General features: G+C 54.6%; 1 protein-coding gene across 8 annotated transcripts in view; it reads left to right on the top strand.

The window, feature by feature from the left end:
- TCF3 (transcription factor 3) overlaps window positions 1-25,616 on the top strand; it is an 84,291-nt gene that overhangs the window by 9,722 nt on the left and 48,953 nt on the right. The gene's annotated exons all lie outside the window — the stretch shown is intronic.

Genomic DNA, 25,616 nt, shown 5'->3' with positions numbered 1-25,616 from the left:
GTGGGATCTCAGCATTCCCAAAGGAATCTTGCAAAGCCTTCCAGGGTGCCAGGAGGGGAGCAGGGATGCCAACATCCAAGGGCTTTGGGGAGGAGTGGGCTGGAGAAGTGGCTGCAATTGGAGGCTGAAAATTGTGCTGGTGGGTTTGAGGCTGAGACAGTGCTGGGCCAGGGCTTTAATGCCCAGGGAAGCTGCTCTGTCAGGGCCCACACAGCCCCTGGCACAAGGGAAGTTCAGCTCATCTGCCTTTCTTGCTGAACACTTTGTGGATGGTTAAAACTCGACCTTCCCTGTACAGGGAAACTCCTGGCTGTGCTGTGACACTGGGAGCGTCCCAGAGATTGGGCTGGGATTTCTGGAGAGCAGCTTTGATGCCCCAGTGGGGCACTGGGGACCTGCAGCAGCAGGGTGGGAGCCCTGCCCTGCCCTGCCCTCCTAGAGCAGGCAAATGTGATGCTCTCCAACTGAGCTGTTTAGCTGCATGTCAAGATGGTTTGAGCAAACACTTTGGCAGGGAGGGAAGCTGTTGAGTGGGTGCTGGAGGAAATTGGAGGGGAGAAAACTCTCGGGTTAGCCCAGATGGAAGCTGATCTCTTCAGCGAGTGTTCCTTGTGTGCCTTCTGCTGTTAAAATAATCCACAAAAGACGTGCTGCACACTGGGGGGAGCAGAGCAGTGCAGGAGCTCCCATTAACCCGTTTCCTGCTCAGAGCCTGCCTTGGCTGCCTGCTCAGTGGTGCTGGCCAGGAGCAGAGCCTGGAGCAGGGCCCTGCAGCACAGCCAGACCACCTTCAGCCCAAATGACACCAAATCTGTGATTCTCCCCCCACCCTTTCTTTTCTTTCGGGTGAGTGAAAGGTAATGTTGACACCACCCTTCCTCTGGGCTGCTGCTCTCTGGGCCTGACTGGGAGCAGTTCATAAAAACAGAGCCCTGATGTTATACAACTGCACTGAGGGACGTTGCACAATCCCTGCTGTCCCAGCCTCGGACACAGCAGAGGCTCCCTCATCCTGCTGAGGGCATCCTGCCTTGGGAATGCAGCTCTGGGCTGGGTGTAGGGAAAGAGCTCTGCTCCAGCAGCACATTTATCCCTTGGTCAGCCATCCTTGGTCTCACCTGGAGTTCAGGGGACAAATCTCATCTAAGTGTCAGCTTTGGGACTCCTTCCTGCTCCTGCATCTTTGGCTTTTAGCTGGTGGGTGAATAACTGCAGTATGACGTCAGCGAGCTGTGCCATGCAGAGGGCTGTGCCCTGCCTGTTAGAAGGGTCCAAGGTGTCTAAACAAGGCCCTAGAAAATGGCAAGAGGTTGTTCTCAGAGATTGTTGGTTTGTTGGTTTAGCTTTATTCACAGATGCAATCAGGTACTAGTTAGAATTGCAGAATCATGGAAGGCTTTGGGTTGGAAGGGACCTTGGAGCTCATCTTTTTCCACCTCCTGCCATGGGCAGAGACACCTTCCACTAAACCAGGCTGCTCCAAGCCCCTTCCAACCTGGCCTTGGTCATTCCCCAAGGTAGTTCATCCCCCAAGACACAGGCTGTCATCCAGCTCAAAATTTGATTTGGAATCATCATTATGATGTGGTCAGAGGGTGGAGAGCAGATGGTCCTTGGATTTGGGGATCTGGACTTGCAGGGGGAGCAGAGCACCTCACAGCCACACCACAGCCTGGAGCTGGAGGTGATCACCCTAGATCTTGCCGTGCAGGAAGGCCTGGGCTGTTTCTTTAACGTGCCACATGTGTTCCAAGCACTTCTCAGAGAAGGCAGTGCAGCATTTCCCCTCTGCCTGCAAAGAAGCAGCAAACACTGATTTGTCTGAGTCTTAGCTTGATGCTGTGCACCACAGCACCAGGATCTCTTTATTTGGGCTTGTTGTGGTAACCTCAAGATAACAAACTGATGTTGTCTTGTGTGCCAAGAAATAATGGTGTTTTATCCTTCCCCCAGGACGGGAGCCAGTCCCTGGGTTGGTGTAATTGGGTTGGACATGGGAATTCATGATCTCCCTCTTCCATCTCAATGTGGAAATGCTGGGGCAGTGTGCAGCTTTTATTCTTTTTCCCCTCCAAAAGAGCTGTTATCTCCAGGCTCTTTCCTCCCCAGGGAAGTGAGGAGGAAGGAGGGAAGGGAGCAAAGCACTGACTGATCAGTCCTGGCCAAAATGAGATTTTTGCTTCCAAAGCCCAGCTGGTAAATAAAGGAACAGAAGCATTTGAAACAGGCAGTCCCAGTGTTAAAATCATCCCAAATCCAAATCCTTTTCTAATTCAACATTTCTTTACCAGAAGTGTTGTTAACCGTTGGCTGCCCAGGGCAGGGATGGAATCACCATCCCTGGAAGTGCTCAGAGCAGGTGTTGGTGTGGCACTTGAGGACATGGTGCTGGGCTGACAGTTGCACTTGAACATCCTAAAAATCTTTTCCAACCTTAACAATTCCATGTTTCTAATAACTGCTGGTGGCCCCTTTACCAAGGGAACCCTTTTATATTCCTGAGGCCAAAAAAAATTCAAAGAGTTCACACAAACCCTCCAGCTTTGAGATCCCTTTGCTTTCCTATTTGCCTTCTGCTTTTATTTTAAGCTCTGCCACTGTTTCCCTCCTTTCTGTCCTCAAATGCTCCGGGGAGGAACTGGTTTGGCTCCCCCGCCGCATGGACAATTCAGCACCTCCGCTTTGCCTTTTCTTGGCAAGGAGAGACCCAACAATTGCCACAAGGATGGAGCTGACGTCACCCAGCCCGTGGCTGCAGCATTTATAGCACATATAGGTCACCGCGGGAAGTTTGGTCTTCCTGGGGCTGGGAGTGCAACCAGTGTTTGCCAGCATGGGCTGTTTTCTGCTGGCTGTTTGTTTCAGCCCGTGCCTCAAAGGGGTTCACCTTCCCCTCCCCAAAGTGTGTTTGCTATTGCAGTAGCAAAACATCTCAAAGCGTGTCCCCTGTCGTATCATAGTTCATAAATGACTAATCTGAGCTGCAGCAAGCTCCCTCCCAGTGCTTCATCGAGCCCTGCCTCGAGCAGGAAACCACTGGGCCTGAATTTCACATGGAAATGACCATTTTAATTGACATCGAGGCAGTGGGAGTGGCTGGAGGCAGCAGAGTTGTGCTGTGGCCTCGTGGCTGCTGAGTTTTCGGCAGGGTTGGTGCGTGCCGGCTGCACCTTTGCTCCAGCAAAGGGGTTTGGGCTCTGCAGAGCAGGGAAATAAACCCAAGGCATGTGGTTGGTTGTGTGTGAGGTAAAACATCTCCTGGAGCAGCACACGAGCAGCACTTCCACCTTTGGGTGGTGTGGAGGGTGTGCAACCATCTCCCTTCCCATCCCAAATGTTGTGGGGTGCCAGGACTGAGTCCTGATGGGATGGGAGCCATGGGGTCTCTTCTGACAAATTATTCTGCTCTCAGCAAGAAAAACCCCTGTTAATTTTTTTTTTTCTTTTCCTCCCTTTTAAATAAGCGAATTCAGCATTAATGCCTTTTTCTTCATGCTTTGTGCCAAAGTGGGTTGGGCTCTTTGCTTGGGCTCTCAGGTGGGTTTGGGAGGGGGAGTCCCCTCCCGGCCCATGTTGTGATCCCCACCCCCAAATTCATTGGGTGCTTCCTTGCTCGTGAGCTGAGGCTCCCTGTGAGGGAATTGCTTTGATCAGGGGAAGTTCATCAAGTCCATTTGAAGCTGGTGGAGCAGGGAGTTTTTCAAAGGCTTACAAGCTGGTGCATGTAACAAATTTTAAGTTATAGTCTGGTGAACAAAGCAAATGGATTCTCCCTGGAGGGAGGCGAGCCCGGATCCCCTTTGAAACTCTCTTTAAACAGAGCACAAACTCAGATACCTGTGGCAACAGCACCGAGAGTCATAAATTCTCTGCAAGCTGGAGTTGTCTCTTTAATTGGTGCTATGGGGGAGCTGTTTGAAGGTTTAATTATTTTGAGTGTGCAGGCAGCCCTGCGTTGGGAAGCACTGAGTGGGATGGGCAGGGTCTGGTACAGCAGGATGGTGCTGGGCTCCCCTCTGCTCTGGAGCTGGTGGTTTGCAGGGACAGCAGGGCTGGCAAGAGCCAAGCACAGCGTTTCTGTCACCATGCTGTCAGCAGAGTCCCAGGCTGCAGAAACCCATTTGCAACTGTTTTCCATAGTGAGGAAAGCAGGAGCTTTTATTAGCAAGGCTCTATCACGTTTTCCTACTAACTGCCTCGAGTTCCCACATGTTTTGCTTATGCTGAAGTGGGAGTGCTGGGCTCCACTTGCTATTTTGATGGATGATGAAAGGCAGACATGAGGTGTGCAATATGGGACTCGATATTTAGAACTGGCACTTCCCCTTCAAGTTTGGGATCCGGGCTGTGTGTTTTTGTGGTGTGCCCGTGCAAACTGTCACCAAACACAAAGCCACCACAACAGAAAAAGGCAAAGCAGGAAAACTCACTTGCCAGGCTGTTGGTGTGACCATTTGTTTCCAAGTAAATGTTATTGTTTAGCCATTATCAACTGAAATCAAAGGAGAGCTGGGAGTGTTCACCTGGGAAAGAGAAGGATCCAGGGACACCTCAGAGCCCTGGCAGGGCCTGAAGGGGCTCCAGGAGAGCTGCAGAGGGACTGGGGACACAGGGAATGTGTGGATGGAGGACACAGGGAGTGGCTCCCACTGCCAGAGGGCAGGGCTGGATGGGATATTGGGAATCAGGAGTTGTGGAATCCATCCCTGGAATGGATTTCCCAGAGCAGCTGGGGCTGTCCCTGGATCCCTGGCAGTGCCCAAGGCCAGGCTGGACAGGGCTGGGAGCACCCTGGGACAGTGGGAGGTGTCCCTGCCATGGCAGGTGTTTGGAAGAAGAGGAGCTTTCAGGTCACTTCCAACCCAAAAACCATTCTGGGGTTCCATGGAAAATCCTTGCCATGGCCAGGTCCAGCTTGCAAAGCTGTGCAGTCTCATTCCTCCAAATCCAGTCCCTGCCATCCCCTGCTCTCCACAGCTCTGGAGCCTTTCCATTGCTGCTCCTGGGATGCAGGAGGATTCTCCAGCCATGGCAGGGACACACCTGTGTGCTGCTAACACAGCCTGGGCACTCTCAGTGAGTTCAGCTCCTCTGTGCCAGTCAGGCTTTCTGCTCTGGTGTTGCCTTTGCCCTTGGGAAGCTCCTGCTCTCCTCCCTCTCCCCTTTCTGCTCCCTGTTTTTCCCATGGGCACATCCCATTTACCAGGATATGGAAAGCAGGGTCTGGAAGAAAAGAGTTGGAGGGGCCAAAAGCTGCAGGCAGGGAGTGCAGGTCAGCAGGAAACATGTTTGGGGCAACAAATGTCAGGGGGAGGTCTTCACACCTGTGTGCCTCAAGCCAGGTCACACCCCATCTCTGCTCCTCCTGTGCATGTTCCTGCTCCCAGGGGCTTCTCCTGGGCTTTGCAGTGATGTTGAAACAACCCCAGAATGATTTGGACCCCTCTCATTCCATCTCCTGCCATGGCCAGGGGCACCTTGCACAGCCCAGGCTGCTCCAAGCCTTGTCCAGCCTGGCTTGAAATATGAAGGACTCTCTCTTGCAATTAATTGTTTCCCGTTGAATTTATTTCACTCCTGGGAGTGAGGGTGTCCTGTCCTGCCAGAGGACAGCTGGTTCCTAATGGACACATGAGGAGCAAGTCTGGGAAGAGCAGGGACATGGTGGCAGTGCTGTGGGGATGCTCTGGCAGCAGCTGGGGAGAGGCAAATACAACCCAGTCCCTGTCTCAGTGTGTGCTTAACTTAAAGGGTGAAGGGTGCATGTTTTCAAGGGAAGGTTTTGGGGGGTTCTTTTGGGGTTTTTTTGTTCACCTGGAGAAGAATCCTCCTGACTGGATTTAAGATCTTGAACTGTGGAAGAGTACAGAGAATGCTGGGTGTGCCAGAGCCAAAGCTGTACTGAGATAAGTGACAGCTTTTGTTTAGAAACTGCCAGTTTGCCACAGACCTTGTTTAAGCACAGTTTTAACTTTGCCAGAATTGCTGAGGCAGTGCAGGGCTCTCTTCCCAGCAGAGCTCTTTCCTCCCATGGATGAGGCAGTTCCAGGCTGTGAGGCTCAGGGGGCTCTGATGGGATCAGTGTAAAAATCTGAGGGGAAGCTGGGCTTGGTGTGCACCCTCTGAAAGAACAGGTACAGCCTCCAGCACTGCCCTGTCTTTAATGAGAGGGCAGTAATTAGTAAGTTCAGTACTGGTGGGCAGTAATTAGTAAGTTCAGCTTTGATATTGGGAAGAAATTCCTCCCTGTGAGGGTGGGCAGGCCCTGGCACAGGGTGCCCAGAGCAGCCCAAGGCCAGGCTGGACAGGGCTTGGAGCAGCCTGGGATGGTGGGAGGTGTCCCTGCCATGGCAGGGGTGGCATTGGATGGGTTTTAAGGTCTCTTCTAATCCAAATCATTCTGGGATTCTGTGAATTCCCTCTGCCCTGTTCCTCAGGGCTCCCATGTCCATTCTGAGCTCTCAGATGATCTCTGGGGTCAGGACTCTGGGGTTTGGTGCAGCCCTGCCTGAGCTCACCTCCCATCCTGCCCCAGCCCAGGGCTGCCCGAGCAGCACACGTTGGCTCAGCCTGCCAGCTCCAGCCCTCCACGCTCCTTGTGCCCTTTCCAGAGGGGAGAGATGGCTTTGGAAGGGGCCCAGCAGGTCTGGCAAGTGTTGCTGCCGGACCTGGCTGCTGCTAATTTGCAATTCCTCATGCCCTGTGGGGTGCCCTGCTGCAGCACGTGTCCCACGTGTGACCAGCTCCTCAGCCTGGTGCATCTCCATTGTTAATGGTTGTGTGCAGGGACACTCAAACTGCAATTATTGGTAGTATTTTTAATTATACACAACAAATGGGTGTCTTCAGGGGGTGCATTTCGTGCAAAGTGCTGTTTTGTTACTCTGGAGGGCCTCATCTCTCACCTGGTGCTATATTCCCAGTGCACACAGCTGAAGGACACTGTAAATACCTGACTGTTGTCTCTGTTATCCTGGTGGCCTGGAGAGGATCCTCTTCACTCCTGCCCAGCCTGTGCTCCCTGCTCTGCGTGCAGGATTCACCCAGGGCCATTTCCATCATGGGAAGGGAGGGAGCCCAGGGGGAGCCAGTGGTGGATGTAGGGACAACAGAGCTGTCCCAGGGATGTCACAACGTTTACTCACGTCAAGTAGAGAGGAGCCACGGAGATGCTGCCAGGGCTGGAGCCCCTCTGCTCTGAACCAGCCTGGCACAGCTGGGCCTGCTCACCTGGACAGGAGAAGGCTCCAGGGACACCTCAGAGCCCCTTTTGGGGCCTGAGGGGCTCCAGGAGAGCTGCAGAGGGACTGGGGACAAGGCCTGCAGGGACAGGACACAGGGAATGGCTCCCACTGCCACAGGGCAGGGCTGGGTGGGAGATTGGGAATCAGGAATTGTGGAATCCATGCCTGCAATGGATTTCCCAGAGCAGCTGGGGCTGCCCCTGGATCCCTGGCAGTGCCCAAGGCCAGGCTGGGCAGGGCTGGGAGCACCCTGGGACGGTGGGAGGTGTCCCTGCCATGGCAGGTGATGGGAATGAGCTTTAAGGTCCCTTCTAACTCTCATTACTCTGTGGTTCTGTCTGCCTCTTAGATTCCCATCTGTCTGGGCTGGGATATCCTGCCCTCTTTGAGCACCTCTAACAGCTGGCAGTGGGGGCACTGAATTGCCCACCAGCCCCTGTGTGGCCAGGACCAGGGACCTGGGCAGTGCCAGGAACAGGTGCTGTTGTTTCCCTGGCACATCCCAAGCCCAGCTGGATCCTTGCAGCAGCCTCAGTCTGATCAGCCTGGGAAGGCAGGATGGCAGTGATCCTCTGGGGTCACTGGGATCTGTCTCCTGGAGGGGCTGAGCTCTGCTCTGGCACAGGGACAGGAGCCCAGCAAGGGCTGCAGCTGTGCCAGGCCTTGGCATGGAGCTCAGGGCAAGGTTCTGCCCCCCGAGGCTGCTGGGCACTGCCCAGGCTGCCCAGGGAATGGTGCCAAGGCTGCCAGAGCTGCAGGAGCTCCCGGGGGTGCTCAGGGTGGGGGTGTTGGGGTGCCTGTGAGGGGTTGGACTCGATGATCCCTGAGGGTCCCTCCCAGCTCAGAATATTCCAGCATTCTGTGATTTCCAGCCAGTTGTCAGCTCCCACACCCCCAAAGCCCTGGGATGATGAGTTGGCCTCACTGCTGGTAGAGGAGGGGTTGCATTTTAGGAAATCTGAGCTCTTTCAGATGCTGGTGGCCTTCCCTGTGCTTGGACAGTCAGTGCTGGTCCCCTCTAAGCAGAGCCCATCCTGTGCACACCTCAGAGCCCCCTCTGCCAGGAGCCCCCCAAATACCTGGCAAGCTTTGATGAGCACATTAGCTTAAACAAATTGAGTTATACCCACGGAGGGAAGAGGTGCTGCACTCCTTCAGTGGTGACTTAGAGTTTAATTAATTTTGTTACCAAATGAGGCATGAAATACAGTTTGAAATACATTGTGGTGCTGAATGTGTAATTGTACAGGGGCCTGGGAGCACGGCTGAGGATCAGGGATCACCTGAGGCAAGGCAGGCACAGAGCTCTCGTGGGCTGGGGAGACAGACAGACAGACAGACAGAACTCCTCAATGCTCCCCAGTGGGGACCAGGCCAACCCCCCATCACAGCAAAGATGTCATTGTGCCCACAGGTGTGGCACTGGTTGGGGTTTGCCTGGGCAGGATTCAGGCTGCTGGCAGTGTCCCCAGCTGTGTCCCCAGGAGCAGCCACTGTGGCCATTCTGCCTTTGCCATCCAAACAGGGATTTGCCTCAGGTTTGGGGGAGGATGGAGGGTGGGGGTTTTGCCAATGGGTTGCAGAGATCCTGGTCTGTCTGGTCCTGCCTTGCAGGGTGGAAGTAAATCTGAATAAACATCAGAAAGGGAAAATCTGAGCCATGAGAGGAGATTTCTTGGTTCAGCTTTGGAGTTTTTGCAGTGCCTGTTTGGATGCTCTTCTCCCTGCCCTGATTAATGTTTCTGGAGAGAACTTGCCTCCAGTGCCTCACTCTCCCAGTAAAGAAGGGAAAGAGACAGTCCAGGACATCTGCCCTCATTTTTTAATCCTGAATTTTTCAATTAACTCACCAGGTAGGCCCGACTCCAAAGCCAGCAGGGAGAAAAATCTAAAAAACAGTGTCCATCTGCCTGTGAAACCTGGGAAGCACATCCCCACCTCCAAAGTGACCTCAGGCAATGTCTTCCTCTAAATTTAGCTGGGGATTGCGTCAGGAGTAAGAAGGAGGTGAAGTTAATGTGGCATAAGCTTTTTCTAGCAGGGGAGTTTGCCTGGTTAGACAGGGACTGAAAATAAATAAATGAGCTTCATATCAGAGCCTCTGGGGCCAGGGCTGGGAGGGAGGGCAGCCTCCAGCATGCAGGGACATGAGGAGGTGGCTTTTTTGGGACCAAGCAGGGCAAGGGACAGTCATCCATGAGCCTTGACTTGTCCTAGCTGGGAATAACCTTGCAGGAGAGTGGGGGATGTTCTGGATGTGGCAGCAAGCCCTGGGGTCACCTCTGGTGGTGGCACCTCCTGGGGCTGCTTTGGTGGTGGCTGCTGGGCCCTGCTCAAAGAAAAGCTGTTCCTCCCCTTCTCAGGAGGAGAAGCATCTCCTGCCCATCATTGCTCCATCCCTGGCCCCTGGGGTGAGGACTTGGTGACGTTTTCCCCTTCCAAAAGCCCTCCCAGGTGTGTGTGTGGCACCTGGGGACAACCCGACCTGGAAGAAGCCAAAGTCCTTCAGGACAAGCCTCGAGGTCTCTGTTGCCAGCCCCTTCTCTTACCTTTGTGCCTCATCCTTGCCAAGCTGGGGGGACAAATCTCACATTTGACAAGTGACAAAACCCATCCTGGTGGCGGTGAGTGCGTGACCTTCCCTGGGAGCGGGGCTGGCCTGGGCCCCTTGTGCTTTCTGGGACATTTTATTCTGCAGTGATGTGCTCTCCCTTGCAAAGGCTCCTCCTGCCCTGTTAACATTGTTATACAAAGCAGCAGTTTGCCATCTAATTAGGAAAAATACGCACTAACCTCTACCATATGTTGCTCTCCTCCTCGGATTTGCATTTGAAAGTCCAGCTGAATTTCAATGTGAAACTGGATTTTATCCAAATGATGAATGGCCCAAAAAGCTGTGGGAAGGTGGATGTGCCTCCCCATCACATATGGTTGGTCGGTTTTTTTTTTTTCCTTTTTGAAGAAAAAATTTTAAAGCAGGGTTCCTTCATTTCTTGTACCATGGTTCAAAGTGTTCACACCTTTCCTCCCAAACTGGATTCGTCTGGCTGGGTGGTCATTGCAAGGCCTGTGAGGAGATGGAGCTCCAGCCCCATGAGGGAGAGGGATTAGATTTACTCTTAACAACTTTTTTTGGTGGCAACTCCACTCCTGGATGTGTGCTGGGCTGAGCCCCAGCGTGGGCAGCAGGGCAGGGGGGGATTCTGCCCCTCTGCCCCTGGGCTCAGCTCAGACCCCACCTGCAGAGCTGCCCCAGCCCTGGGCAGCAGCAGCAGGAGGACGTGGGGCTGCTGCAGCCAGGCCAGAGGAGCCACGGAGATGCTGCCAGGGCTGGAGCCCCTCTGCTCTGAGCCAGCCTGGCACAGCTGGGCCTGCTCACCTGGACAGGAGAAGGCTCCAGGGACACCTCAGAGCCCCTTGTGGGGCCTGAAGGGGCTCCAGGAGAGCTGCAGAGGGACTGGGGACAAGGCCTGCAGGGACAGGACACAGGGAATGGCTCCCACTGCCACAGGGCAGGGCTGGGTGGGAGATTGGGAATCAGGAATTGTGGAATCCATCCCTGGAATGGATTTCCCAGAGCAGCTGGGGCTGCCCCTGGATCCCTGGCAGTGCCCAAGGCCAGGCTGGACAGGGCTTGGAGCAGCCTGGGACAGTGGGAGGTGTCCCTGCCATGGCAGGGGTGGCACTGGGTGGCTCTGAGGTCCCTTCCAGCCCAAACCAGGTGGGATTCAGTGCATTTTCCCAGCCCATCAGGTGGGTTTGTGCAGGAGCTCCCACGTTGCTCCTGCTGCTCCCTGCAGGGCTCTGGCTGCAGCCCCCAGGTGGGCATTGAGGCTTTTTGGTTTTTCCCTTCAGTTGCAGCAGTGGCTGCTCCCAGCCCCTCCCCACCCAGGGCCCTGCTTTGGGCACTGCTCCCCGGGTACCCAAGAACAGGAGCAGGGCTTGGGCAGCCAGAGCATTGCTGAGCCAGCTCTGCACATCCCCACAGTCCCTCAGAGCTGCCTGGACTTCCCACTTGGCTCAGGGCTGGATTTTTCCCCTTGGCTGAGGGCTGTTTAAGCTGAGTTAAGCTCTGTGACAAGCTCAGCGTTACGTTGCCGAGCTGGGTGTGCTCACATGGCTCTCACTGACCTTTTACCTCACCTACCTGGCAAAAAGAGCTCTTAAAAATCACATCACATCCTGATTATTTCACATCCTCCGTGAATCTGTCATCAGAGAGTGTCTTGGGTGCTGGGCTGGCCGTGGTGCTCACAGGGGGAGCTGCTTGCTTTGCTTTGGGTTTCTGACTTTTGTTCTCCTTTCTCTTCACTCCTTGGAGATCAATTCAATTTTTAAGACAGTTTTTGTTGGGGTTTTTTGTTGTGTTAATGCAGCTGAACTAATATGATTACATTTCCAGATTTGAGTAATGGAATAACAAGTCAGGAAGCTTTTTTTTTTTTTTTTTTTTTTTTAAAGAAAAGAGAACTTATGTCACTTCCAAGTCTCCAGTTGGGAAGCTCTTTCCCTTTATCAGTTACTCAGAGAGGTTGGGGGCTCTCCATCCCTGGGAGTTTCCAAGGCCAGGTTGGACAGGGCTTGAGGCACCCAGGGATAGTGAAAGGGGTGGAATGAGGTGGGCTTTGAGGTCTCTTTCCACCCAAACCATTCCTTGATTCCATGTTCTGCCCATGACATGAGGGCTCCTGAGGGCTGTGGCCATGCAGGGACACCCCAGTCCTGGGTGCTGCCCTTTGTGCTCCCTGTCCTGGTCAGCCACAAACACAGAGAAGTGACAGAGATGTTATGGGTGCCCAAAAAGATGCATCTTCCCTTTGCCCTGAGAGCTGCCAGGCCAGAGGGGCAGTGTCCCCTGCTTGGGGCACAGGCCCTGGCACACCCACCCTTCCAGGGGCAGTTCAGCTCCACCAGCATCTTGAGGCATGCTGGCTTTGCTCATCTCTGTGCTTGCTCTCAGGTTCAGAGCAGGGATCTGGAAAACAGCTCAGCCAAAGCATCTCACAATGGCAACTTCCTTTCTAAAAAGAGAAGGATGTTGTGGACTTGGTGGCTTCCCATTATTTGCCCCAATTTGAGCTTTCTTGCCGCTGATCCCACAGTGTCAGAAGGACCCAGAGCTGTTGGAGAGTGCCCAGAGGAGGGACACGGAGCTGGGGAAGGGCTGAGGAGCAGCTGAGGGCACTTGGCTGGTTCAGCTGCAGCCCAGGAGACTGAGGGGAGGCTCCTCGGGGGCTGCAGCTCCTCCCCAGGGCAGGCACAGGGGCAGGGGCTGAGCTCTGCTCTGGCACAGGGACAGGAGCCCAGCAAGGGCTGCAGCTGTGCCAGGCCTTGGCATGGAGCTCAGGGCAAGGTTCTGCCCCCCGAGGCTGCTGGGCACTGCCCAGGCTGCCCAGGGAATGGTGCCAAGGCTGCCAGAGCTGCAGGAGCTCCCGGGGCTGCTCAGGGTGTTGGGGTCTCCTGGGTGATCCCTGAGGGTCCCTTCCAGCTCAGGGTATTCCAGGATTCTGTGAGTGTCAGGTTGTGTGTGCTGCTGGAGCTCACTGTGGGTCAGGATGTCACATTGTGTCACCACCTTGTGTCACCACTTTGTGTCCCCGAGCTGCTCCTGTCCTCAGGATGGGGTCCTGGCCAGCGGAGCAGAGCGGGAATGGGGCCGTGGTGTTTTCCCTTTTTGGGAATGCTGTAAGAAGGTAGTGACTCACTTTCCATGGGGCTGATAGTTACCCTGCTCCTGTCTTGGATTTGTGTTGTGTAGCCAGCAGGATTATTTATAACTTAGCCAGCATCCCGAGTCTATTGTTTCTGCAAAGAGCAGGAATGACTAGATGACTTCCTGAGATTTTTTTTTTTTTTGCCACCCCCTCATTTTTTATTTTTTTAAAAATCTACTTTTCCTTCCAAGTATTATATTTGCCAGTTGGATGCTTTCCCCCCACATCTTCCCCTCCTGATTGTGCATTTGTGCTGCTGACAATCCCACTACCGGTGTTGCTTTAACTCTAAAATCTCTCCCAGGAAAGGCTGGGGCACCTTCCCATGGCATAAGAAGGTGCTGGGCACTGAGGCAGGAGGCTCTGGCTGTGCCATCAATGGCAGGACTGTCACCTCTGTACCCTGTGGATGCTTTGGTGTTGCTTTAAATCTGAAATCTCTCCCGGGAAAGGCTGGGGACTGTGCCCATGGCATGAGAGGCTCTCTGACCCTGGGCACTGTGGCAGGAGGCTCTGGCTATGCCATTAATAGGAGAACTGGCACCTCTGTACCCTGTGGATGCTTTGGTGTTGCTTTAACTCTAAAATCTCTCCCAGGAAAGGCTGGGGACTGTGCCCATGGCATGAGAGGCTCTCTGACCCCATAGATGCTGGGCACTGAGGCAGGAGGCTCTGGCTGTGCCATCATGGCAGGACTGTCACCTCTGTGCCCTGTGGATGCTTTGGGATGGGAGGTGCGTGCCAGGAGCAGGATTGGTCTGGGCTGGGATTGCACATCGAGCTCTAGGTCAGCCTTGTTGTCTCTGCCTCTCTGAGGGGTCACTTGGCACAATCCAAAGGTGTCCCTGAGCCCAGGGATGTGCAGAGCAAAAGCCGTCTCCATCCTGGCACTGCCAGCCTTGGGGATGTGGCACGGGTGGGCATGGAAGGAGTGGCTCCTGAGGCCTGTCCTCAGGTGTGTGGCAGTGATCCCATCTGGGCAGTGTTTGCCCCAAACCCTGGAGCCCTCCTGGTTCTTGTCCCCCCTTCTCTTTACTCACCCACCCACCTGCTATTGATTCACTGTTGGTATCATGAAGCCCAGCAGCCATCACCATTTTAATTAATTAATTAATTAAGCAGTTCCATGGGAATCAGTGGGGAGTGAAAGTGCAGGATGGAGAGAAAGGGCAGGGTGGGTTTGGCCAGCTGAGCTGATCTGAGCCTTTTGGGGGGTCCTGCATGTTGAGCTTCCTTGGGGAGCACCCCCAGCTGCCATCCACAGCTTCTCCTCACCTAAACAGCTCCACTTTGCACCTTCTTGCTTGACCCTCACACCTGAGACTCTGGTTTGGGTTTGGTGTGTCCAACTCCCTTTTGGCCCCGTGTGGAGCTCAGTGGTGCCCGTGCCAGCTGTGCTTCCCTCGCTGTCTGCAGCCTGGCTGTGATGGAGGAGCAGCCTCTGAGGCTGGGCTGAAACAGCTGAAGGGGAAGGAGCCTTGTGGGCAGCAGGGCCCTGCTCAGCTCCTCTCAGTTTCCATCAGTTCAGAACTCAGAAGCTGGGGTTTGTTCAATGTCAAGCTGCTGTTTCTGGCTGAGGTGCCTGGGGTCTCTCCCCGTGGGTCACCAAGAGCTGCCTTGTGTCCCCTCCAGCTCTGGCTCCTTCCCAAGCTGGCACTTCTGGTGCTCCCCCTTTGCAGGGCTCGTGGCACTGAGGTGTTGCTGTCCCTGCAATGGCTTTCCAGGAACTGCCTGGCTCTGCAGGGAGGCGTGGGGTTGATCCAAGTGGAGTTCTGTCCTGCTGGAAACACCACTTGGATATGAGCAGCTTGGAGTGGAAAACGAGTCCTGAATTCTGTCCTGTGGGGTTTTTACATGCTCTTCACAGAATTCCAGACTGGTTTGGGATGAAAGGGACCTCAGAGCTCATCCAGTGCCATGGCAGGGACACCTCCCACTGTCCCAGGCTGCTCCCAGCCCTGCCCAGCCTGGCCTTGGGCACTGCCAGGGATCCAGGGGCAGCCCCAGCTGCTCTGGGAAATCCATTCCAGGGATGGATTCCACAATTCCTGATTCCCAAAATCACATCCAGCCCTGCCCTGTGGCAGTGGGAGCCATTCCCTGTGTCCTGTCCCTCCATGCCTTCTTCATGGCCAGTTCTGCTCTTCCAGGTTTCCTGTGGCACAGAGCCCCGGGTGTAGGTCAGAATCTGCAGGAGTGTCTGTCACTGAGATCCTGGCCTTGGGGGAGAGGTGATGCTCTGAGAAGGGTCTGGGAAGTGATGTCTGGAACCATGGGCTCACAGCAAACCTCTGGGGCTCTCTTTGGCTGCAGTTTTAGTCACCCCTGGAGGTTCCTTAGGCCTGGACTTCACTTGCTTCCCCTGGGAGCTGCTCCCAACGCCCTTAGAGCCTGAGCAGAGCAGGTTTGTGCATCCCAGAGGGTGCCTGTGCTGGGCTGCTCCTGCTGCTGCTTGTGTTCATCCCTGTGAGGTTTTCCAGCTGCCAGGGCACCCTTGTGCTGCTCCTTCCATCCCAGACGCTCAGTGAGTTGGGTTTCTCCCTGAGCTGGAGCTTACAGGCACTGAGTTATGTCCTGAGTGAGGGCTGGTACAGTTCCATCCCATCTGGTCACTGCAGCCTTTCCCTGCAGCACTGGCCAAAGCACTGAATTCCCAATTCCTGCTGGCCCTCAGGTTCCTTTAAATTGAAATATATGGGAAATAAAGCTGGGTGAAAAGATGGGGAGCTCCCTACAGCCCCCATGGAGCTGAGAGCCAGGCAGGAGCATCTCCCCCAGCTCCCTGCCCTGCCCAGCCCTCCTGGGTCAGCTCAGAAATAGAGAAGAGCCCTTCTCCCCCAGCTTGCTTTGTATTTTTAAAATCATTGTGGTTTTTTGTTCTGTATTCTTTAAATAATTTTCTAAAAAGTTGAAACTATAGAACTGGGGTTTTTTTGAGTTGGTTTTTTTTGCCTTTCTTTTTTTTTAACCCAAAAAAGAAAACTGAAAGATGAGTGAGACATTGTGGTTTGGAGCACCAGTTGTAAATAAATTTTTGGGTGTTCCAGCATGCCAGGCTTTCCCACCTGGAGAGTGAGTGCTTCTCCCAGGGGCTGTGTTTGTCCACACAGCTCTCCCAGGGATGATGTGTGCCACTGTACTTTGTGCCAGTGAAAAGCTGAGCTGGCTCAGCTCTGGGCTCTGCTGCCTCCCTTAGCTCTGCCCTCATTTTTGGGCAAGTCTCTCCATCTGTACAATAGCAGAAAGAGTTTTGTTCCCTGGAGAGGCTTGGAGGTTTAACATTTACAAAGTGCTTTGAGATCTGCAGATAAAGGAAAGCCAAACAATAACCAGTGCCCAGGGTTGTGCCAAAGGAGCCCCTGGATCACCATGGCAGAGCTGTGCAGGGTTGGGTGGAGGTGCCTTTTGTGAGAGGGCAAAAACTGCTCCAGCTGCAGCTCTGGTGCTGGCCTGGCCTTTAAAGGGCTCCTGGCAAGGAGATAACAAGAACATTATGGGATCACAGGGTGCTTTGGGCTGGAGGAGACCCGAGGGATGATCCAGTGCCACCCCTGCCATGGCAGGGACACCTTCCACTGTCCCAGGCTGCTCCCAGCCCTGCCCAGCCTGGCCTTGGGCACTGCCAGGGATCCAGGGGCAGCCCCAGCTGCTCTGGGCACCTGTGCCAGGGCCTGCCCACCCTCACCCGTAGATCAGAGCATGACTGAAGCACTTGGGTGATTTTTTTCCAGAGCTCCCTATGAATCCTGCTCTGGAAGAGATGCTGCCCATTTGCTCTTTGCTCTCCAGGCAAGCTCCCTGGCAAACCTGACCCACCCCATGAACTGCATTAACTCTGCTTTCCCTGCCTGTGCCGGCAGTGAGCTCTGTGCAGTCCCCACACAAAGGCAGGCGGAGGGGGCAGGACGGGAGAGCGGCCCCGGAGCTGCTCCTCCCTCCGGGCTGGGCTGGGGCTCCGGCGGCGCAGGGCCCGCTCCCGTCTCGGTGCCGGCGGCTCGGGGCCATGGCAGCCCGGGACAGCCTGCCCGGGGGTACGTGTGCTGCCACACGGCTGGCAGCGGGGCTGGGGCAGGGCTGGAGCCTGGGGTGGCAAGGGCGGTTTGTGCTGGGTCGGCTGGGAGTTGGGCTCTCGAGGGATTGGGTGGGCTGTGGAGGGGCAGGCTGGAATTGTGCAGGGTTTCCTCATGTTCTGGGGGCTTTTTGGTGCTGTTGGGCACGAACTGAGAGCCTTAAAGCTGCTTAAGGACCCCCAACCCTTTCTAGGAGCAGGAACAGCTCAGCTGTGTCTGCTGCCTCCCCCCTGTGTGTGCCCATGTCCCCTAAGCCTGTTACATCTGTGACCAGGGCAGGGCTGTGGGGGAAAGGGCTCTGCAGTTGGGGACACAGCACCAAGTTCAGGTGCCGGCTGAGGGGGTCCTGTGTAGGGTAACCCATGGCCCCCACCCCGTGAGCTCATCCTGGCACCGTTAATTGCTGTATTGTTAATTGCTGTATTGTTAATTGCTGTTGGGACACGGCCTGGGTGTGGGGTTTCCTTGCCCTACAAGGGGCTCGTGGGATGGTTTTTATTTCAGGTGGTTTTAGATATGAATCAAACAAGGCACAGCTCCCTGGAGGTGGTCTGGCTTTGATTGGAGTTTTTTGTGTGTGGAGTTGTAATTTAAGAGGAACATTTGGTCTGAATGTGGTGCCTGCTTTGAACTGAGGTGGGGTCCAGGGACACCTTGGGAAATCTGCGCCTCTGAGTTTTACATAAACATGGGTTTGTGTGTAGGTGAGGCGGCATCCTGGGTGCAGCCTGCGCTCTCTCTGGGATGCCAGGGAGCAGCTGAGGCTTTGGGATGCTCCAGGATCAGGGGGATTGCAGGGTGGGCAGAGCTGTGCAAGCCCAGGAGCAGGTTCCCATGAGCACCCTGGATAGTGGAAGGTGTCCCTACCCATGGCAGGAGATGGAACAAGATGAGCTTTAAGGTCCCTTCCAACCCAAACAATTGTGGGACTCTCTGAGAGAGTTCAAGCTCAAGATGAGCAGAGATTGGTGAGTGCTCCTCACCCTCACCACAGCAGTGTGGGCAGAGCTGCATGAACAAACCCAGAGTGTGGTGGATCCTGGGCACCAGAGAGGTTGATAACAGCTTGTTTCCCCTTGATTCTGTTGGGGATGAGGGCTCTGGTGAGATCAGCCAGGGCAGTTCATCCCTGTGCCGTGGTGGCACCAGCGCTGGGGCTCTCAGAGGAGAAGGTGTGGGGCTGTGGTTTTGCAAACCAGCTGCCAGCTGAGATCTTCCTCTTCCCGTCCATCCTGGCCTGCCCCATCTTGGGGGCTTCTGGGGCACGTTGTGCTCCAAATGGGGAACTAATTTTCTTTGGGTTTCCTGCTGCCTTATGTGTTGAGCAGCCCCTGGAAAGTCCAGCAAGCCCAGAACTCACTCAAGAGAAATGCAGGGTGGGAAGGGCCCTCTCCTCCCACAGCAGCCAGTGCTGCCATGCCCTGAGCAGCACTCACCTGCTGCCCTGAGCATCTGGAGGGAGCTTTGTCAGGGCCAGCATGGCCCTGGGTGTCCCCAGAGCAGAGGTGGGAGCTGCCAGCAGAGCTCACATGCTGGAGCCAGTCCAAGGGTTTGGGGATGACTTTGGTCTTTGTTTTCCTTGCAGCACTACTCTGAGAATGCTGTGCTTTTTTTTCTCCCCATTCTCATTTTTATACATATAATGTTTAATTTTTGTTTTGTTTCAAACTTGCATTTGCAAAATGCAGCCACTTTCCTTCAAAACAGGAGCTTCTCATCCACAGTGGTGAGCTCAGCTCTCACCATCCCAGCAAACTGCAGCTCCAGGTTTTTAACTGCTGCAGCTCTTTTTGTTCATGTAGGAAAACATTTCTTTGAGCTTCTGATAGTTAAAAGAAAGCAATCTTTGAGCAAAATATCAGAGGAGCTTGTTAATGGTCAATTTTCCTAGACAGTTGTATTAGGATTCCTGATAAGGAGTGTTAGTGCTTGGCTTGACAAAAGCACCAGAAATCGAAGGCTCATGTAGAGGAGACACAGACAAGATAATCTAATGGGTCTCTTTTTGTCTGCAGCTTGTTCTGAGCAGCAGAGAGCCCTGGAGGGGCTGGGATGGGCTCTGAGGCCGGGCTGCTGCTGCTGTGGGTTTGCCTGCAGTGGAGCAGGGAGGGGAAACTGCCTCCCCTTTCCCAGGGTCACCTATCCACAACCCAAACAATGATCAGTCAGTGTGTGCCCAGGGTAATGTGAGAGATGTCCATAAAAATCATAAAATCTGCTTTCCTGACACCTCTGGGGCTTCCAGGGCAGTGGGGTTTTTTTGTGGCATTTTGGGGATGAGATCAAGGAGCACCCACCAGCTCCTGCCAGCTGCTGCTGAGTGATGCCAGAGCTGCACCCAGGCAATGGTTTGCAATGTGCAGAAAGGTGCTTCCCTGCTTAGTGCTGGGAAAGAGGAGGATCCGTGCTACTCATTGAGTGCCATCTACTGGCACCTCACCCGTGCCACCGTTATCCCAGGGCAGTGGGTGCCCAGGCTGCAGGGATGCTGAGGGTGGGCTCCCTTTGCTCTCTGTGCACTCCCTGCCCCTCGCAGGGCAGGAGGAGCCTGGCAGCACCTGCTGAGGGTGGCACGTGCCAGCCAGAGCTGGTGCCACCACAATCCATCAACACAGGCTGGATCCAGCCCTTGGCTCTGTCCCTCTGGCCTGTCCTCTCCCTGGGGCTGCCCCATGCTCTTCTCTACACCCAGGTGACACAGGGACAATTATAAAACCTTCCTCCCCACCACCTCAGTGCCTCAATCCCTCCACCAGTGTTTAGGCACTGCTTGGAGATGTGTGCTGGAGCTGGATTTAGGGACAAGGGAGTGAGGGCACGAGGGGCTGGAGCAGCTTTTTGGTGTCCCTTGAGCAGTGTGTGGCAGAACAAGGTCTGCAGGGCTGGTTGGCAGTGCCATGCACCAGTGACTCCTGCCAGGGCACGGGGTGATGGCACTGCCCCATACACACCACAGCCTTGGTGCCTTAAAGCTGATGGGTTGGGATTTATCTTCAGGTAAACTCTTCTTGTGACTTGTCCTTGTGGCTTTAGGGCTACAAGGGGAATTTAGGGCATGGGGTATGGTTATACAAAGATGTGGATCCTTTCAGGGTGAGGGACAAGTGAACATCTTGAAGTGTTTATGCTTAAAGAGGGAGAAAAAGAGTTGTTCATGGAAATGGTGCTTTGTAGGAGCAAGTGGATTGAATTCAGCCCTTTTTAATGCAATTTAAATAATCAATGGTCTATTCAATTACAGAAATATTTGGCAGAGCTCTAAATAGGTCACATCTGTCTTTAAATTGTTCTTCAGGTAAATACCTCACTGTGTGGTGTCACATGGACCAGATTCTGTAAAAAGCTGCTGTCTGGGAAGGAGAACTCTTTGGCTGTACATGCAGTTATCCCCAAAACTCTGCACCTGGTGTGCTCTGACCCATGGATTTGCTTTAGGGACTCCTTAGGGAGCCTGGCTCGTATATTTTGGGTTATCCAGCTCCTGCAGTTTGCAGCCTTGAGGTTGCTGGCTGTAAGTGGATGTGGCCAGGGGCTTTGTTGGCAGCCTGTGCGTTGCTCTCGGGGGCCAGGATGGGATCCTGAGCCCGCTGTGCCCCAGGAATGCCCACCTTGGGAAAGGGGAAAACAAAAACACCGCACGACTTTTGTTGTGGTGACCAGAGCCCCGAGGTTACTGGCGAGCAGGAGCCGGCTGAGGGAGGGAGGCAGGTGGTGCTGAGAACGCTTTGTTTGGGAAAGTTTTCCTCATTGTGTCCAGCAATTCTTCTGAGATGATCCTTCCTGTGGGCTGAATCATCGTCTGGGCCAGCGCTGGCTCTGGGGCTGCTGCGGCCGCATCCTGAGCCCCAGGGGCATCCACAGGAGCCCAGCACCCCCAGGATCACAGCCCTGCTTGGAATAACCACCCCTGGCTGTCCCCCTCGCCCTTTGGGGGCTGCTTTCCCAAGGAAGCTCACAGGGATTTGTTCATTAGTGCACAAGTCATTCCCCAGCATCCCTCTCCCTGCTGAGAGGAGGCTCACAAACAAACTGCCAAGGCCACCCTGGTGGGGTGTACGTGTGTTTGGCCACTTCCCCACAGCATTTCCACATTATTTGGAAGCCATCCTTAATTTGTCTAATTTTTAACAGCCCCTGGCCTCCCTACCTGTAGGGCTGCAGCAGTGCAGGGCTGGGAGGGCTCACGTACACACGGCTGGCACTGCCTGCCTGTTTGATCTCAAATGCCTCTCTGGCAAACTTCTGGGGGTTTTTCTGGTCACTTGTAAGTAAACAAGCTTCTGTCCCCATTCGTCTTGTTGGTGAGTAATGGAAACCAAGTGGGAGAAGATTTTTGTTCCCCGGTGTTCCGGTTGCATCTCTGCGGCTGTAATTTGATTTTACATTGCAAATTAAACAATACTTGGAAAGATGCAAATCGCAGCGGAAGTAGAGGTGGCTGCTGCTAAGTGGAGTAAGTGGGGGTGTTGCAGCTCCTGTGTGCATCTGTGGGGGTGTGCAAAACACCCATGGCTGGAGGAGCACCAGAGGTCACTGAGGGTGTCCCAGGGGAGCCGGTGTGTTTCAGTCCTCGCTGCCTCCAGGCTGCTGAGCTCCCTTGTTCACTCAGCACAATGAGTTTTGTCTCTTTGGGCAGCAATCCATGTGTGAGTGTGCAGTGTCTGCCCTGCCATGAGTGCGCAGCTCTGTGGCACAATAAATGACCTGGAAAAACCAGGATTTGGATTTAGATTCAGTCTTCTCCCTGAAGCTTTCTGATTAATGGAATATAACCCCTGGCTTTGGGAATTACCCTGTATCTCCTGAATTTCACTTGTTTTGTGGTAGCAAATGGATTGATGTTGTTGAGTGTGTGTGAGGCAGGAATAAGGAAGGTTCTCCATGGGGCTGTCTGTGTGTTTGTGGGAGAATGGATCAGGAAATGGATCAGCCTGAGAAAGGGCTCAGGCTGCCCCAGAAACCCCCCCTGTGCTGGGCTGGGCCCCAGCGTGGGCAGCAGGGCAGGGGGGGATTCTGCCCCTCTGCCCCTGGGCTCAGCTCAGACCCCACCTGCAGAGCTGCCCCAGCCCTGGGCAGCAGCAGCAGGAGGACGTGGGGCTGCTGCAGCCAGGCCAGAGGAGCCACGGAGATGCTGCCAGGGCTGGAGCCCCTCTGCTCTGAGCCAGCCTGGCACAGCTGGGCCTGCTCACCTGGACAGGAGAAGGCTCCAGGGACACCTCAGAGCCCCTTTTGGGGCCTGAAGGGGCTCCAGGAGAGCTGCAGAGGGACTGGGGACAAGGCCTGCAGGGACAGGACACAGGGAATGGCTCCCACTGCCACAGGGCAGGGCTGGGTGGGAGATTGGGAATCAGGAATTGTGGAATCCATGCCTGGAATGGATTTCCCAGAGCAGCTGGGGCTGCCCCTGGATCCCTGGCAGTGCCCAAGGCCAGGCTGGACAGGGCTGGGAGCACCCTGGGACAGTGGGAGGTGTCCCTGCCATGGCAGGGGTGGGATGGGATGATCTTCAGCATCCCTTCCAACCCAAACCTCTCCATGATTCTGTAATGACAAACATGGTGCTGTGTGACACCTTCCTGTAAAGGTGTACTGCAGGTTTGGGTCTGGCCACCTCCTTGTTGTTCTGCAGGGTTGGGTTTATCCCAAGCTACTTCCAGAGCTTTGGGACGTTCCCTTGTGCCCTCCCAGCCTCCCTGGTCCCTGTCACCCACCCTGTCACAGTGCAGGGCTGGCTGTGGGTCCCCAGTGTCACCTCCCCCTGGGTCTCTGTGTCCATTGCAGAGCAGAACTGATCCAGGGCCCAGTGAGGAACAGACACCTGTTGTGGCTCTGACTCAGCCCAGTGTTATTCTTGGGCTGTTTCCCTGCACTGTTGTCCCTTGGACCCTCGTGGACATCCTGCTTCTTGCAGGGCTGTCAGGCTTGGATGGAGGCTGGGGCTGAGGGGCAGGGATGGGTTTGTCCTGAGGAGCCTGGGGACAGGGGACACGGTGGCTTGGTCCTGCAGGCTGGTGACCTTTAGAAAGCCCTGACTGTGTTATCCTCCATCCCCTTCTCCTGCCTCTCCTTTGTGCTCGTGTTTGGTCACTGCTGGCCTTTGTTTTTACAGCTGGGGGAAGTGTTTTGAGCTTTAAAGTTTATTTTCTTCCCTCTGGTTGTCGTCACAGGTTTGTTTTCTTTCTCCGTGTGGCATCTTGCTGGCTCTCCCAGGGGCTGGGAGAGGGACTGGCTGCTGCTCTGGGGCTTTCCTGTGGAGGGAGCAGGATCTTCCCTGCATTTGGGAGGCCCAGAAGCCTCTCTGCCTTCACTTCTCTTACTGACTTTTTATCACAAAATCCCAAAATGGTTTGGGCTGGAAGGGACCTCAAACCCATCCCATTCCACCCCTGCCATGGCAGGGACACCTCCCACTGTCCCAGGCTGCTCCCAGCCCTGTCCAGCCTGGCCTTGGGCACTGCCAGGGATCCAGGGGCAGCCCCAGCTGCTCTGGGAAATCCATTCCAGGCCGAAGTCATTAATTTCCTTAATGATGACTTAAAATAAAGGCAAGCTTTTATTTTGATTACCATAAAATCACTCTGTAAAATGCAGTGGGGACCTTCCTTTACATCTGCAAATATGATTTGTGTCTGAAGTGAGGGATGCCCAGATTTGCTGGTTGGGTTTTGTGGGTTTTTCCAAAACTTCCTCACCCCTGTGCTTGGCACTGATATGTACATTTATTATTGCATATAATTATCACTGGTTTTGCACATGGTGGGATTGTTGGGGTGTCCTGAGCAGGGACAGGAGTTGGACTCAGTGATCCTTGTGGATCCCTTGTGGCTCAGGGCATTCCAGGGTTCTGTTTCTGGGATGCCACAGCAGCACCCCCAGATCCAGCCCAGGGGCTGCCATGGAGCCCTTTGAGGTTCAGTGATGCCACAGCAGCTTCCAAATGAGCAGGAGTTGCCAAAGAGCTTCTTTGACTCCTTTCCCCTCTTTCTGGCTTTGTTTGGTTTTGGTACAGGTTCACTTTCTCCCCATAGTTACCCCTCATGGAAAGGCAGTGGGGAATGGATCATTTTCCCCCACTCCTTCCCTGGTTCTCTCCTATTTTTCCCAGCCCCAAACATTTCCTAAACCCCATCTGTGTGTGCAGAAAGTGCTGAACTGGAATACCGTGCAGGAGATGCTGAGCAGAGGAATTCACAATCACCAAAGTGGTGGCATCAGCTTTTTGAAGTCAAAAATTATCCCTGAGTGCACATTTGGGGAGGGGGTGGCAGCAGCAGGTGCTTCCCTGGATCAGGGCTGTGTGTGGGGTGGGTGGGGCTGTGGTGCCTTTGGGTTCTGGGTTCATTCCTCACCACAAAGATAAAGGGGGCCAGAAATGGTGCAGGGGTCTGTGAGTTTGATGTGGGTGCTGTGTGTCCCCCTGGGGATGATGTCTCTGGGCTCTCCTGGGTCAGAGCATCTGTTTATGGAATCCTGGAATATCCTGAGTGGAAAGGACCCTCAGGGATGATCAGTGCAGCCCCTGTCCCTGCACAGCCACCCCAAACCCCACCCTGAGCAGCCCTGAGGGCTCTGTCAGTGAGGGGCTGGGAACCCAAACCCTGTGAGGAACAGCTGAGGGAGCTGGGGGTGCTCAGCCTGGAGAAAAGGAGACTCAGGGGTGCCCCCATCGCTCTCTGCAGCTCCTGAAAGGTGCCTGTGCTCAGCTGGGCTGGGCTCTTTCTGCAGCAGCACTGACACAACCAGAGCACACAGCCTCAAGCTGCACCAAGGGAAATACAGGTTGGATATCAGGAAAAAGTTTTTTACAGAAAGGGTGATAAAGTTCTGGAATGGCTGCCCAGAGATGGAGTCCCCATCCCTGGGTGTGTTTAACAAAGCCTGGATGTGGCACTGGGTGCCAGGGTTCAGTTGAGGGGTTGGGGCTGGGTTGGACTCGATGATCTTGGAGGTCTCTTCCAACCCAGTGATTCTGGAATTCTGTGAATTCTATGAATCTGTGAATTCTGTGTCCAAACACTCCTGCAGCTCTGGCAGCCTTGGCACCATTCCCTGGGCAGCCTGGGCAGTGCCCAGCAGCCTCGGGGGGCAGAACCTTGCCCTGAGCTCCATGCCAAGGCCTGGCACAGCTGCAGCCCTTGCCAGGCTCCTGTCCCTGTGCCAGAGGGAGATGCCTCCTGGCCCTTTTGGTGCCCCTGGACAGGTCAGGAAGTGGCAGCACATTCCAGCCCCCTGCCATGGTCAGGGACACCTTCCAGAGTCCCAGGGTGCTCCAAGCCCTGTCCAGCCTGGCCTTGGGCACTGCCAGGGCAGCAGAAGAGCTGAGCCTCACTGTCCCTGCAGGGAGCTCTGGTCCAGCCTCACATTTCACAGCATTGAAGGGGATAAAACATCCCCTGCCCTGCCCCATGAGCAGACCCTCCAGGCTGGCATTGCCAGGGCCCTCGTGCTGCCCTCCAGGTGTTCAGGGTGGGTTTTTTATCCAACCCCCCCCTTATTTTTATTGTAATTGTTTTGTCGTGCTCCGGGAAAAGGAAGTGAACAAATTGTATGGTCCCTCTACAATAACGTCCTGTAAACAGCTCCCGGCT

Source organism: Zonotrichia leucophrys, chromosome 28 (genome assembly GCF_028769735.1).
Source record: "Zonotrichia leucophrys gambelii isolate GWCS_2022_RI chromosome 28, RI_Zleu_2.0, whole genome shotgun sequence".
Lineage (NCBI taxonomy): Eukaryota > Metazoa > Chordata > Aves > Passeriformes > Passerellidae > Zonotrichia > Zonotrichia leucophrys.
Note: the sequence above shows the minus strand (reverse complement) of the source record. Positions and strands in the feature narration are given on the sequence as shown.